This window comes from Papio anubis, chromosome 6, assembly GCF_008728515.1.
Source record: "Papio anubis isolate 15944 chromosome 6, Panubis1.0, whole genome shotgun sequence".
NCBI lineage: Eukaryota > Metazoa > Chordata > Mammalia > Primates > Cercopithecidae > Papio > Papio anubis.
Window position 1 is genome coordinate 19,083,439 of NC_044981.1, and position 16,242 is coordinate 19,099,680.

At 36.6% G+C, this 16,242-nt stretch overlaps 1 long non-coding RNA gene across 2 annotated transcripts in view; it reads right to left on the reverse strand.

Moving 5' to 3' along the window:
- Window positions 1–251: 251 nt before the first annotated feature.
- Window positions 252–16,242, reverse strand: part of LOC103883511 — a 91,029-nt gene continuing 75,038 nt past the window's right edge. For both annotated transcript variants that reach the window (XR_002521440.2, XR_002521441.2), the window contains one exon: window positions 252–4,079. This is a non-coding gene — a long non-coding RNA (uncharacterized LOC103883511). The remainder of the gene's footprint in view (window positions 4,080–16,242) is intronic.

The window sequence follows — 16,242 nt, forward strand, 5'->3', positions numbered from 1 at the left end:
GATTTGTCTGTTTTTCAGAGACAAGGTCTCGCTCTGTTGCCCAGGCTGGAGTGCAGTGGTGTGATCATGGCTCACTGCAACTTTAAACTCCTGGGCTCAAGTGATTCTCCCACCTCAGCCTCCCTAGTAGCAGGGACTACAGGCACTCATACCATGCCTGGCGTGTGTGTGTGTGTGTGCGTGCGCACGCGTGCGTGCGCAGAGAAAGAATTTCACCATGTTGCCCAGGCTGGTCTCAAACTGATGGTCTCAAGCGACCCTTCCACCTCAGCCTCCCAAAATGCTGGGATTACAGGTGAGGGCTACCTTGCACAGCTGAAACTAAAATTTTGTAAGTGGTAGACATTACTTAACATTTTTAAGAAAGACTTTTGTTATAACAGGAAGAAGGAGAGGTTGATGGTAGGGATGTCAGGGAGGTGACTGACAAAAGAGGTGACACTTTTGTGCCTGGGCCCTGTAGGCATCCTTCAACTAACATTTTAATTGTATCACTGCCCCAACTTTTTATGTGTATTTGGCTGACACCGAGGGAGGAAATGCACAGTGCTCTCCTGCAAGTATCCTTTATAGTAACAGTGTATTTCCTACAGTATGGCTCATCTGAACTGCTTCCACTCTGAGAACCTAATATTTCCCAAGATATAAGGCTAAGAAAATAAAACTAATAAAATGAAAGACATTCACATGGTCAATATACAAGAGTATTCAGACTAATACAGTTACAAATAGGTTACTTTGCTTCACTATAATAGTCTTTTCACTATATATATGTATCCTATAACATCATGTTGTATACTAACTATACTCAAGGAAATTTATATTAAAAATAAATGAAAACAAATATGGAACTGTTGATTTCAAACCCAAATCAGAGCAGAATGGACCTGTCTGAAGTCTGTATCTTCTGTTTTAATATATACCTTAGAAGATGTTGCTGTGTAGGATATAATATGTCTAGAACAGTGTCTCTCACATCACAGGTGATTAACAAACATTACTGAATTGATGATGAATGACTGTGCTATGTGAACAATAACATTAAGCAGGTAAATCGCCCCTTGTTAAACTTCTTATGCACTTCTAGTCCCCAAGAAACCCTGTGTATGTGACAGACATAGAAAACATGCTAGCTAGAAAAAAAAATTAGAAGAATAGTTAAGAAGAAAAGGGTCAAGGAGAGAAAATGAAAAGAAAGACAAAATTGATGACTCTCTTTTTGTATTCAGCACTGTATTCCTAGAATAAAATTTTCTTTATTCAGCAGCAGAGTTAATTTACATCCACTAAGCCCAGGACAAGGCATCAGAAGGTGGGAAGGAGCAATTCTAAGGCATTGAGGGTATTACTTTCTTTCAAAAATGGGAAAACACAGACACAGTTGCTGGCAATTTCTAGCAGTAACTTAAGATGTTTTAGAAAATATTCCTACAGAAACACAAGTATCATGACAGGCTTCAGGTAGGTGGTGTGTATTTTTACTTCTTGCAGTAGACACAAACAGGAAGAAAGTTCCAGCTTCCACTTGTAAGGCTCACTGAAGCTAAATCAAGCATTGCTCAGTTCAGAGGAATGGGTTAATTTTCTATTCACTAAATTCTGCATGTCTAACAGGTTGTTGATGACTTATTTTTATTTGCTTAGCCTCTTCTTGGTTGCATCATCTGGAATTCTCTCAGCTCGATCAAACTTTAGTTCTTATCAATGAACAGCCACTCATTCCAGTCTTTTAAGGAGGACCGTGCCTGCACCTGCTCAGCACACACTCACCCGGTGACCTCTGGCAGAGGGTGCTGCTTCTTTCATGAAAATGTTCTCACGCAACACCATCCTCAGTGCTCATTGCAACAGCCTGTCCTCAAATTGAAGCTGCAGCAGATCAGTGTTGTGCTCATAAAGGTTTAGTAATAGGCTCTGGGGTTGATAGTTGACTTTGTGAGAAGGGGACCCTCATCTGTAGCATTTGTCAGTTTCTATGGGTAGAACTACACCTACCATGACCTATTTTGGTATTTATATGAAGCCACAGAGCCCAGAGTTGGAAAGAGATGTAACAATTGATTCTCAGGAGCTGGTGCAAGCTGGTTGCAGCACACCTCTATGTGTGTAGCTAACCGCCCCCCAGGTCCTTCCTGAAACCCACTCTTCCTTAACCTCTGAGGTCGAATACCATATCAAGATTTCTCTTAAGAGTATATACTTAGAAAGGTCTCATGGCTGGTTTTCCTCTCTAGAATTCCTACAGGGGCATATATATATTTGTTCAACTTTCTGACAACGTGACTCTGCGATCCTGCCATTAAAAATCACCATCCCGTCCTCTGCCATCCCTTTTCCTTCTCTCCTTCATCTTTAGCTCTGTTCCACCTCTCCCTGCTCCACTGCTGCCTTCCTTCTACTAGTCCCACAAATAGTTCCCTTGATCTCCTGTCCTTCATTTTTTTTAACTATTTCCCTCACAGTGACCCAAATCATGGAAGTAGCCTGTCCCTCCTGATCCCAGCAAGTGTCTGAAGACTATGCTGCCCTTGTCCAAGAAAATAAATGGCATTCTTTCTGTTCACCTCATTGAGTGAGATGGAGGAATCAGAGTACTGCTTTCTTCCTCTGGCCTCTTCCTGGCCACTGTTACATTCACATTTGGTAAAAACTAACTATATTTTGTGGTACCTCTTACGTTCTGATGTCATTTCTCTCCATTCCTGTTGCTTTTATCTGTAATTTCCAGGAAAGGCACTAAACATCCCTGATGCGTTAAGCACCAGATTCATAAGTTTTTTCATTTCCCTTTGTTTTGTCATTATTCTGATGAATTTCAGCTACCATTTACTTTTATAAGCACACTCTGGCTTTTTGCCCTCATGCATCATTTATTCTAGCCAAAATGAACCGTTTTCTCACATACACATTTTTTTCTCTCCTGTCTCAGTAGCTATGGCAATCGTTTTCCTCTTGGTCCCTACCCCACTCCATTTTCTACCTCAAGCTGTGCTCCACTGAGCTGTTCCTACTGACCGTGTTTCTTGTTGGGATCAGCTGGTGAGAGTTCAAGCAGGGAGGTTGGAGAGTGGGAAGAGAGAGGCTGAGGCTTTTCCTCCTGTCTCCTCCTGTCTCTTCCTGTCTCCTGTCTCCCTCTTCTCCTGCATCAGCATCATGGCTCTTGCAGTGTTTGCATCCCTCTAGGATGAGCCATTCTGTCAGGCCGTTCTTTCCACATGGCTACACTCTTTACTAGCTCCTCGAACACTCTTTCCTAGGAGTGACTTCTCACTGTTGCCTGTCCCTAGGCCCATCATGTCCCTTGTCCATGTCCTTAACTTTGCCAGCCATCTCCATAAATAGTTATTTCATTATGGTCTTTCCAGAGCTCCATAAGATTACACCTGAGGTTTCCTGCAAAGATACTCACTACTCTGGTACCAGAGCTAATACGAACTATTCCATCTGGAGTTCCCCATAGAGCATTCTGTCCATGCGAACATCTTATTCCTCTATAAGGTCTAGACCAAATGCTACCTACTATATAAAATTATATTCTATTCTTGTGTTTCTCCCAGTTGAAATAATATCCCCCATCTTAGAAATCCAAAGGCATTTATCTACAGATCTTTTAATGGGTATGCATAATTTACCTGAATAAAAAACAGTATATGTCTTATCTCTGTCAGATTGGAAGGTGGGATTTAAGTTTGATCCCTAAGTGCCAGTGCAGGGTCCTTCAGTAAATATTCTGCAAGTATCTGTTGCATGAATGGGCAAGTTATGAGTATTGTCATCTTTCACTTCTCTACCACTTATATTTTGCCTAGCTCATCTTAACTACTAATAAGCACTCCTTTAAGCATAGGCTTTATGTTACATTTTCTTTTTCTTACCTTTCTGTCTCACAAGTTACATTTCTTTATTTTAATCTGCTCAGGCTGCTGTAACAAAATACTGTGGACTGTGTGGCTTCAACAGCAGACATTTATTTCTCACAGTTCTGGAGGCTGGCAGTCTCATGATCAGGGTGCCCACTGATTTGGTTCCTTGTGAAGGTTCTCTTCCTGCCTCGTAGACAACCATCTTCTTGTTGTGCCCTTTTATGGTGGGGGTTGAGGAGAGGGAGAGAATACAAGAGCATATGCGAACAAGTGAGCATTCTCTGACCTTTCCTTATAAGAGCACTAATCCCTTCATGAGGACCCCATCCTCATAACCTCATCTAAACCCAATTACCTCCCCAAAGTTCCATCTCTGGAGATCATCATATTGAGGAGTAGAGCTTTGACATATAAATTTTGGGGGACACCATTCAGTCCCTAGTACATTTCTATAGTTAAACTCATTGATAAAGTTGAGTCCTAAGTTTCTTACATTTTTCTTTTGCAGTATCAGACTTGCATCTCTCACTGTCAACTTTGTATTCCTATATGTAGTCATCACTACTTTAATCTTCCACTATCCCATTTTGATAGAAAGATCCTGCTCTTCAAAAAAACTCCCCAGCTTGGTGTTCACACTTCTTCTGAAAGTTATCTGTATTCTCCTAATAAGGCCAAATCAGAAACTTGGAGTCATCTTTTCATACAATTTCTTTGACTTCTTGACTCTACCTTTGTAAATTCCCTTGCATATAAAATATTTTTTTATAAACACTTCAATCATAATTTATTTTTCCATTTATTTTTTGCCAAACTTATGTATATACTAAAGAGTTTCCATATTTCCCATGTTTTCATCATTATAATATATAGGCCTATGCTATTTGAGAGCTAGAATAAATATTAGAAGCCAAGTTCACCATCTTTATTTTACAGAGAGCTCAATGGGAACAAAAGGGGTCAAAGGATTCACTTAATCTCACACATATGGGTAGTGTGGCAAAGCTGGACTGAGAGTCTAAATCTCATGACACCCAGTGTAACATTTTTTTCACTTGCCCAGGATTCAACCTCTATCCTGCTGCCAGATTAATGTTTATCCTCACTGGCCTATTCGTGTCATACTCTTGCTTATTAACTGCTCATGGTTTTTATTCTCCATTACCTTATAGAGTTAAGTCACTCCGGCATTCAGTTAAGTACACTGCACCTACATGCTCCACTTCCAGCTTTTTTCACTGCTCCAATGTGTGTAAACTTATCTGTTTTACACATGTTATGTAACTTGTTCTTTTCTAGCTACACTCTATGCTCTTCTACCTTCATATCTAATGCTTATCCTTTTACTTTCTTTTCTTTAAATGTACCTGCTCCCATCCCTGACCATCCTTTGGAATACATTATAAATGCCATGTTTTTCATTATGCATTTTGGTATTCCCTTAACTGGATATACTATCTCCCCACTTTAACTCACCTTTACGTTTTGTCTGTGATTTGTTATTGGAAGTAATTAATTCTACCTTATACAGTGGTCTAAGCATAGTTGCCTCTTTCCATTTTCCTGTCCCTACTTATGCACCTTTATGTCTCTCATAGCACCAGGCCTAGTATTTTGTATAAAATGGACACTAAATGTTGATAAGTGTTAGTATTTGATAGTCCAAGGCATCGAAGTTAGGTGTTTCACGCACTTGCTTGCTTATTTTTATACATTAATATTTTTGCTCTCATCTCTTAAGATGCATATCTCACAAATACATTTAAAAATGGTTATTTATCTGTGGGATGGTGGTGCTGTGAAGTTATGTTACAGAATCTTCCTCCTCCAATAAACAAAAGCAAAACAAAAACAACCCTGCCAATTTTCCCATCAGCAGAAAGAAATGGGGAAGGATTATAACCTCAAAAAATTATGAACAGTGAAGTAACAGAAAATTCTGGTGTCATGGCCAGGTCAACAGAATTCCCAACTCTTCCCACCTACAGAAGTGACACAGGGGATGTAAGAAGTGACACAAATCCTGAATCTGAATGCTCTGTAACTTGGAAGGAGTGGGATAAAGGGATGAATTGATGGGTCTGGGAAAATCAAGATAAAACACTTAGTGGATGCTCTACAAATCACATCTGGACCTTGGCAGAAGCAGGAAGGGCCACAGATTCTCTTGCTCCAGCATACAGTGCTAAATTAGGGAAGTGAGCCAAAGCCCAAAAGACTTGAATTCATGCCAAGCTTGGTGTAATGGAGTCCAATGAAGAACATCTGGTGGGATCTCAGCAAGAAGAGTAAACCCAGGACCTCCTCAAAGACTGCAATCAGTCCCAGCTGTGCTTCCCACTCTCTTCTGTCTGTTCTCTGTACCTTCTAGTACACAGGGGGAAGAGAAATAATCCCAGATAAGGTAAGAGTGATGTCAAGGAGAAACCACATACACCATTTCATAGTAAATATAAGATATTAACAAAGGTACAAGAGGAAAAAAATGGTTTGAGAGTGATGAAAATATATTACAGCCCCAAAATAAAAATATATTAATATATAAATGGAGAAAGGCATTGATTTTAAAACATAACACAGATAATCCAATTTGAAAGAATATACAATCCAAGGAACTAAAATTTCTTTGCTGGTGTTTTGCATTTATTGAATAATCCAATAAGGACATAGATATAGTAAAACAAGGAAAGCACAATAATGTAATAAAAGATCAGAATTATGAGAAAAGGAATATTCTAAGAAAAAGAAAAAACTATGATACAAAATAAACAGTATAGATAAAAAAATTAGAAGCAGCAGGAAACAGAAGTCACCATGGAGATAATGATTGATTTAGTTATACTGAATAAAAATAAAGTGACAACAGGTTTAAATAATTAGATAATAGGTATATAAACTATAGTGCATCCACCATAAGGCTATTGATACTGCTGAAGTAAAGACACCAACAAATAGAACAGAAAATAATGAGAGATATAGAAGAGGGAAATTTACCTAAAGTAAATGAATGACTAAATATAGGGCACATATCAAGAAAAGTTAATAAAAAACTAATAATATAAAAACATATTTAGTTATTAAATTTCAAAAATAAAACCATTCTTCAAGTTTCAGGGAAAAAAAGCAAGTTACATAACAAGTGGGAAATCTGATTGGCCTCAGAATAAATATTGAGTTTCAGAAACAATGTAACAAAGTCTCCATTATATAGAGCAAATTGCTCTTCAGTTATAAATACAACAGAAAGGCATTTCTATACATTAAATAACAGGTTTAATGAAATTTTACCAAAATGAAACTTAAACCCTACTTGAAGATTAAATGCAACTGATGAAGAGATAAATCATCATAAAGAATACAGAAATTGGGAAACCATGGTTATACAACAGGTGGCTGAACACTTACTTCATTTAAGTATGATCTAAGATAAAACAACTGAGGTAATTATTATTGCAGAATAGAACAGATATATAATAAACCATCACAAATTAAATATTATAAAATCAACAAATTCAGAAGAAAAGAGAAATAGAGGTTCCATATTATATCATCTTTCAGAGAAGGAGTTAGTTAATGATGATTACTGAAATTAAAATATGTAATTTCAATCTATGTTGACTGCAAGTTATTGATAGTTTAATTTTTTTTTAATTTAGAGGGACATTTTGGTACGTGTTACCTGATATGATGAAGACAATATGAAGTCCTACAATTCTTTCATTCACCTTAGTTGCATTTTTTATTATATTCATGTCAAATTAAAATTACTAGCTGCTATTTTAGAATAGCATTTATCCAAGCGTGTTACTTAGAAATATATACTTTTCTTTCTCATCTACAAAATTTTGTCTCAATTTTTATTTCCTTCTCAACATATGTAGAAAAGTTGTTTAAATAATCTATATGGAATATTAATGGTATTATTTCTATTTCAAGTAATTTATTGCTTTCATTAAAATCATGTCAGATTAAAATTGCTAGATGCAATTTTTTAATAACTTTTCCCCAGTTTTTAGTTTGGCTTAATTTGGTTTAGGTTGAATGTGCGTTATCACTTAAACTTGTCATGATACCACTTCAAAATTATTTTGGTAAATTAATTTTTGACATAGTTATTAAAAGTCCATAGAAAATTATTGGGAAGACCACGCTACAAAGATAAGACTCCTACCGAAGGAGGTGGAGCAAGGTGGCCGACTAGAACCCTCCAGAAATTTCCTCCTTCATCCTCTGCAGGAACATAAACAATTATCCATGCAAAAAAGCACCTTCATAAGAACCAAAAATATCAGGTGAGTGATCAGAGTACCTGGGTTTAGCATAATAACTAGGACACATTGAAGAGGGTGGGAAGGACAGTCTCTCATGTTCCCTACACTGTCCCTACCCCAACTCCCAGCAGCACAGTCAAGAGAGAAAATCTGTGGTTGGAGGAGGAAGAGCAAAGTGAATTTGGAACTTGGCATTGGAACTCAGTCCCACCGTGTCACAGTCAGAACACAGCACAGGGCAGAATTCTGTTGATGCCATTAAGGCAAGCCCTGGACCAGAGGAGACTCCATCACCCAAGCAGGAGGAAACTGAGTCCCAAACAAACAAGGCCAGACTGTGAAGACTAGAACAAATATCTAACTCTTCAATGCCCAAACAAGGACAAATGTTCATAAACGTGAAGGACATCCAGGAAAATATTACCTCACCAAACAGACTAAATAAGGCACCAGTGAACAACCCTCGAGTGACAGAGATATAATCTCTCAGATAGGAAATTCAAAATAAATATTTTGAGGCAGCTCAGCAAACTTCAAGATAACACAGAGAAGGAATTCATAAATCTATCCAAAAAATTTAAAAAGACATTGACATTTAAAAAAAATACTGGAGCGGAAAAATTAAATAGATAAACTAAAAAATGCAACACTGTCTTAACAGCAGAATTAAGCAGAAGGAGGAACTAGTGAACTCAAAGATGAGCTATTTAAAAATAGGAAGAGAAGAAAAAATGAATACAGTGTGCTTACAAAATCTAAAAAATAGTCTCTAAAAGGCAAAATTAAGAGTTATTGTCCACAAAGAGGATGTAGATAAAGATATCAGGGTAGAAAATTTATTCAAGTAAATAATAAAGTACTTTCCAAACCTATGTAAAATTATTAATATTCAGGTACAAGAAGTTCACAGAATATCGAGATACAATCCATATAAGACTATCCCAAGGCATATAATCAACTCCCAAAGGTCAAAAACAAAGGATCTGAAAAGCAGCAAGATAAAAGCAAGTAACATCTAAGGTCTGATACATCTAGCAACAGACTTCTCAGAGGAAACCTTACAGGCCTGGAGGGAATAGGAATGACATATCCAAAGTGCTAAAGGAAAAAAAAAGCTCCAACTAAGGAAACTGTACCCAGCATAGCTATTTTTCAAATACAAAGGAGAAATAAAGACTTTCCCAGATGAACAAAACCTGAGAAAATTCATCATCACCAGACCTGTCTTATAAGAAATGTTAAAGGGAGTTTTCCAACTGCAAGAAAGGATGCTATCATGCAGCAAGAAATCACCTAAAGGTAGAAAAGTCACTGGAAAAAGTTAAGTACACAGAATTCTCTAATACTGCCATTGCAGTGTGTAAACCATGCATACATTTAGTATAAAGACTAAGAGGCAAATCTATAAGAAATAATAACTACAAAGGTTTGTTAAGACATAGGAATTGTAAGAAGATATATAGATACAACAAAAAGTCAAAAACTAGGGGGATGGAGTTAAACCGTGGAGTATTTTAATTTTTCTTTGCTTCTGTCTTTTCTTCTTTGGGATCAAAGTTAAGTTGTCATCAGTTTAAAATAACTTGTTACAACTCTAATATGTTTGTTTCAACCCTTATTGTAACCATAAAGCAAAAATCTAACAAATACACTAAAAAGAAAAAATGAATTAAAACATACTGCCAGAGAAAATCATTTATCCACAAATCCAGTAAGAAAGAGAAGATTTATTGACACCGAATATAAATTGACTACATTCTCCAGTTAAAAGACATGAAGTAGCTGAATAAAGAAATAAGACACAACTATGTGCTCTCTACAAGAAACTCACTTTACCTATAAAGACATGTGGAGAGTAAAAATGGATGAAAAATAAATAAGTAAAGATGGAAAAAGATATTTTGTGCAAACTGAAACCAAAAAAGAACAAAAGTAGCTATACTTGAAGTACATTTCAAGTCAAAAACTGTAAAAAGAGACAAAAGTCATTATATAATGATTAAAAAGTCAATTCAGCACGAGGATATAAGAACTGTATTTAATTGTATTAAATATATATGCAACCAATTGTATTATATATGCAACAAAAATTAAAGCAATTGTTATGGTTTAAACTTGTGTCCTCACACAAATCTCATGTTCAATTGTAATCCCAGTGTTGGAGGTGGGACCTGGTGGGAGGTGATTAGATCATGGGGGTGGAGTTCTTATGAATGGTTTAGTGACATCACCCTTGGTACTATATAGCCAGTGAGTTCTCATGAGATCTGGATGTTTAAAAGTTTGTGTCATCTCCTTCATTTTTCTCTCTCTTCCTTCTGTTCTGGCCACATAAGATGTGCTTGTTTCCCTTTGCCTTCTGCCATGATTGTAAGTTTACTGAGGCCTCCCCAGCCATGCTTCCTGGACAGCCTGAAGAACTGTTAGTGAATTAAGCCTCTTTTCTTTATATCCCACTCAGTCTCAGGTATTTCTTTATAGCAATGCAAGAACAGACTAATACATCACCCAGACATTTAAAGCGAGTATTAAAGATAGACTGCAGTACAGTGATATCAGAGGACCTCAACAACCCAGTTTCAGCAATGGACAGATCATCCAGGCAGAAAATCGACAAAGAAATATTGGAATTAAACTACATGCTAGGCTAAATCAACTTAACTGACATTTGTGGAACATTTCACCAAACAGATGCAGAAAACATATTCTTCTCATCAGCACATAGAACATTCTCCAGGATCAACTATATGTTAGCCACAAAACAAGTCTTAACAAATTCAGAAACATCAAAATCATATCAAGGTTCTTTTCTGACCACAGTAGAATAATACTCTAAACCAATAACAAGAAGAACTTTGGAAACTATAAAAATACATGAAAATTAAACAACTTGTTCTCAAACCACTAGTGGGTCAACAAAGAAATTAAGAAAATTTAAAATTTTATGGAAACAAAAATGGAAATAAAACATACCAAAACCTGTGGAATACAGCAACAGCAGTACTAAGTGGAAAGTTTTTTGTTATAAATGGCTACATCATAAAAATAGAAAGCCTTCAAATAAACAACGTAGTGGTACACCTTAAAGAACTAAACCCAAACCAAACCTAAAATTAGTAGAAGACAAGAAATAATGCATGTCAAAACAGAAATAAAATTGAGACTAAAAAAAAAAAAATAAAAGATCAACAAAAGAAGTTGGATTTTTGAAAAGATAAAATTTGGAAACTTTTAGCGAGACTAAGACAAAAACAGAAGAACCAATAAATAAAATTGGAGACAAAAAGAAGACATTACAACTGATGTCACAGAAATGCAAAGAACTGTTATAGACTATGATGAGCACCTATATGCTAGTAAATTAGGAAACATAATAGAAATGTATGAATTTAGTCTAGAAACATACAACCTATGAAGGTTTTTCCATAAACAAATAGAAAACCTGCACAGACCAGTAATGAGTAATGAAATAGAAATAGTAATAAAAAGTCTCTCATCAAAGAAAAGCTGAGGAACTGATGGCTTCACTGTTGAATTCTATGAAACATTTAAAGAAAAAATAATACAAATCCTACTCAAACTCTTCAGAAAACTGAAGAGGAAGGAATACTTCCAAACTCATTCTAGATGGCTAGTATTACCCTGATACTAAAACCAGACAGAGACTTGACAACAACAAAAACTACAGGCCTGTAGTTTCCCTGATCAACATAGATGCAAAAATCCTCAAAAAACTAACAAACCAACTTCACCAACACATTGAAAAGATCATTAAGGCCGGGTGCGGTGGCTCACACCTGTAATCCTAGCACTTTGGGAGGCCAAGGTGGGCAGATCCACGAGGTCAGGAGATTGAGACCATCCTGGCTAACACAGTGAAACCCTGTCTACTAAAAATACAGAAATTTGGCCGGGCGTGGTGGCGGGTGCCTGTAGTCCCAACTACTTGGGAGACTGAGGCAGGAGAATGGCATGAATACAGGAGGTGGAGTTTGCAGTGAGCCAAGATCGCGCCACTGCACTCCAGGGTGACAGAGTGAGACTCCGCCTCAAAAAAAAAAGAAAAAAAAATCATTAACACAATTAAATGAGATTCATCTCAGGGATAGAGTGACGTTTCAACATACACAATCCAGTCAACATAATACATCACATAATAAAATGAAGGATACATCACATAACAGAATGAAGGGCAAAAATCATTTCAATCAATGTTGGAAAAGCATAAAATTTAACATCCTTTCGTAAAAATACTCGCAATAAACTGGGTATAGAAGAAACATACCTCAACTTGATAAAAGCCATATAAAACAAACCCATGGCTCGTGTCATACTGAATGGGGAAAGGCTGAAGGCATTTCCTCTAAGATCTGGAACAAGACAAGGATGCCCACTTTTACCACTTTTATTCAACATGGTACCAGAAGTCCCAACCAGGGCAATTAGGCAGGAAAAAGAAAGAACAGGCATTTAAACTGTAAAGGAAGAATTTGAGTTGTTCTTGTTTGTGTCTTTATATTTAGAGAAACTTAAAGACTTTACCAAAAAAACTGGTAGAACTGATAAATTAATTCAGTAAATTTGCAGGATACAAGAATCATTAGCATTTCCATATGCCAACAGTGAACGATGTGGAAAAGAAATCAAGAAAGCAATCATTTTCACAATAGCCACAAAAAATACCTAGGAACAAATTTGACTAAAGTTTTTATCTCTATAATAAAAACTACTAAACACTGATGAAAGAAATGGAAGAAAATGCACAAAAAAGAAAGATATCTCATGTTATGGATTAGAAGAATTAATACTATTTAAATATTTGTATTACTCAAAGCAATCTACAGATTCAGTGCACTCCCTATCAAATACCAATGGCATTCTTCACGGAAATAGAAAAAACAATCGTAAAATTCCAATGGAACCAGAAAAGACTCCAAATAGCCAAAGCAATCCTGAGCAAAAAGAACAAAGCAGGAAATATCACACTACTATACTTTGAAATATACTACAAATCTATGGTAACCAAAACATAGTACTGGCATAAAAACAGACACATAGACCAATAAAAGAGAATAGAGAACCCATAAATAATTCCTTGCATTTACAGCCAAGTCATTTTTGACAAAGTTGTTAAGAATATACATTAAGGAAAGGACATTCTTTTCTATAAACAGTGCTGGGAAAACTGGATATCCATATGCAGAACAATAAAATTAGATTCCCATCTCACCATCTACAAAATTGACAAATGGGATCATATCAAGCTAAAAAGCTTCTGTACAGCAAAGGAAGCAACCAACAAAGTAAAGAAACCACCTACAGAATTAGGTTGAATTAGAAGAATTAGGCCCCTTCCCTCACCATATACAAAATTAATAAAGAATATTTGCAAACTATCCAAAAATGGACTGATAATCAGAATATATAAGTAACTCAAAACTCAATACCAAAAAAAAAAAAAAAAACAACCTCCAAATAATCTGATTAAAAATGGACAAAAGACCTTAAAATGCATTTCTCAAAAGAAGACAAATGACCAACAGGTATATGAAAAAATGCTCAACATCATCAAGGAAATCAAAATCAAAATCAAATACCATCTCACCCCAGTTAAAATGTGTTATCAAAATAGAGAAAATAAATGCTGCCAAAGATGTAGAGAAAGGGGAACACTTGCACACTGTTAGTGGGAATGTAAATTAGCACAGTCACTATGAAGAATAATATAGAGGCTCCTCAAAAACCAAAACTATAACTACCATATGACCTAGCAATCCTATTGCTGGGTATATATCCAAAAGAATGGAAATCAGTATATTGAAGAGAGATTTGAACTTCCCCCTCTTTATTTTTGCAGCACTATTCACATTAGTCAAGATATGGAATCAACCTAAGGGTCCCTCAATGGATTAATGGATAAAAAGAAAATGTGGTGTATATACGTAGGCAATGGGATATTATTCATCCATAAAGAAAAGAATGAAATCCTATCATTTGCAGCAACATGGACTGAACTGTAGGACATTATGTTAAGGGAAATAAGCCAGGCACAGAGACACATATCACGTTCTCACTCATAACTGGGAGCTAAAAAGTAAAAGTAGTGGATAGACCGGTGGCTACCAGAGGCTAAAAAGGTGTGTGAGGGCAGGGGATAGAAGGAATACTACCTGGTGTTTGATAGCACAGTAGGGTGACTACAGTCAATAATAACAACTTATTGACTATTTCAAAATAGCAAAGAGAATTTGGAATGTTTCCAACACAAAGAAATGATAAATGTTTAAGATAATGGATACTCCAGTTACCTGGATTTAGTCATTACACATTGTATGCTTGTATCAAAATATCACATGTACCCCAAAACTGTGCGTAACTATTATGTATCCAAAAAAAAGTAAATATTTAAAAAAACACAAGTCTCCTACTACATAGTGAAGGGCAAAGAAAATCAGCTTTGGTCAGACTTCTGAGACAATCCTAAGTAGCTGAGATTTGAGCTGCTTTGTTTGTTACTTCCAAGAAAAATGTGAAGTTTCCTTTCCCCCCCATAATTTTTAAACCCCACCTATTCTATCTTCTAGCCATCACTTCTTTTGTTTAATTCACCATATAGTTGATGTACGCAGCAGGAGGAGATTGTCTAGGGAGACAGAAGAAGAAAGCAAAATAAATGAAGGCTGGTAAGGATTAGAGGAGTGAATGGATACTCATCTCTGTTAGTCAGGATTGGGTAGGTCCTGTGATGGTAGCAAATTATCCCAGTGTCTCAATGCCAGTAGTACAACAAAGTCTGATAAAGTCAGGAAGCTCCTCCTGGCATAAAAAGCTCTTCCAAAGCTATTGCTCAAAGAGCCAGACTGTCACCATCTTGTAACTCTGCCATCTTATTAGGCAATCCCAACAAGAAAGAATGGACAGCAGTGATCTCCAACCCCTGGGCTGCAGAACGGTACCCATCTGTGGCCTGTTAGGAACTGGGCCACACAGCAGAAGGTGAGCAGCGGGCCATCAAGCATTACCACCTGAGCGCCACCTCCTGTCAGATCAGCAGGAACATTAGATTCTCCTGGAGCGTGAACCCTGTGGTGAACTGCACACATGTGAGGAATCTAGGTTGCATGCTCCTTATGAGAATCTAATGCCTGATGATCTGAAGTGGAACAGTTTCAAGTTTCATCCTGAAACCATTACCGTGGAAAATTTGCCTTCCTTGAAACCAGTCCCTGGTACCAAAAAGTTTGGGGATTGCTGATATAGAGGACTCATTCTTGCTTATTTTTTCCATGGGACTAAAAGTGGAAAACCCCAGTGTGTGTAGCCCACTGACCAGAAATAGTCATGTCACCTGGTCTAACTGCAAGAGGAGGTAGGGAGTACAGTACTCCTGTGTGTTTAAGAAGAGGAAAATAAAACAGGATTTGGAGAACACTTAATATTGCCTCTTCTATGTGATGTGAAAGTGAGAAAATTATGTGATTAAACATAATAGCCTGCAAAGCTAAAGAAACAGAATGCCTAAAACATCATATTGCATATACATTATAACAGAAAGATAAAATAGAAGTCTGAGAATAAATCACTAGCCAAAAACATTCTCAAATATATGAGACCAATTTGTTTTTTGTTACTTGTAACACTGCCCATAATAGGGAAAATCAGGAGAAAAACTGTTTACACCTAAACAAATTAAGGCATATCCATGCCACAGAATATCACCAAGACATTTAGAAGAATGAGTTACATCTATATACAAAATTTACTGTATGCCAACAAATTCGATATTCTAGATGAAGTGGACAAATTCTGAGAACGACACAAACTACCAAAACAGACCTAATTTTTTTTTTCCAATGAAGAGCCCTAGAACAAGTAAGGTGATTGAATTCATAATCAAAAAACTTCTCACAAATAAAGTTTCAGGACAAGTTGTCATCAGTTAATTCTACCAAAGGTTTAAAGAAGAATTTATACCAATCTTTTACAAACTCTTCTGAAAAAATAAAGAGGCCATAAGCAAATCTGAAGGGGAGGAAACACTTCCCAACTCATTCCATGATGCCAGTATTACCCTGCTATCAAAATCACATGCAGATATCACACGGGAA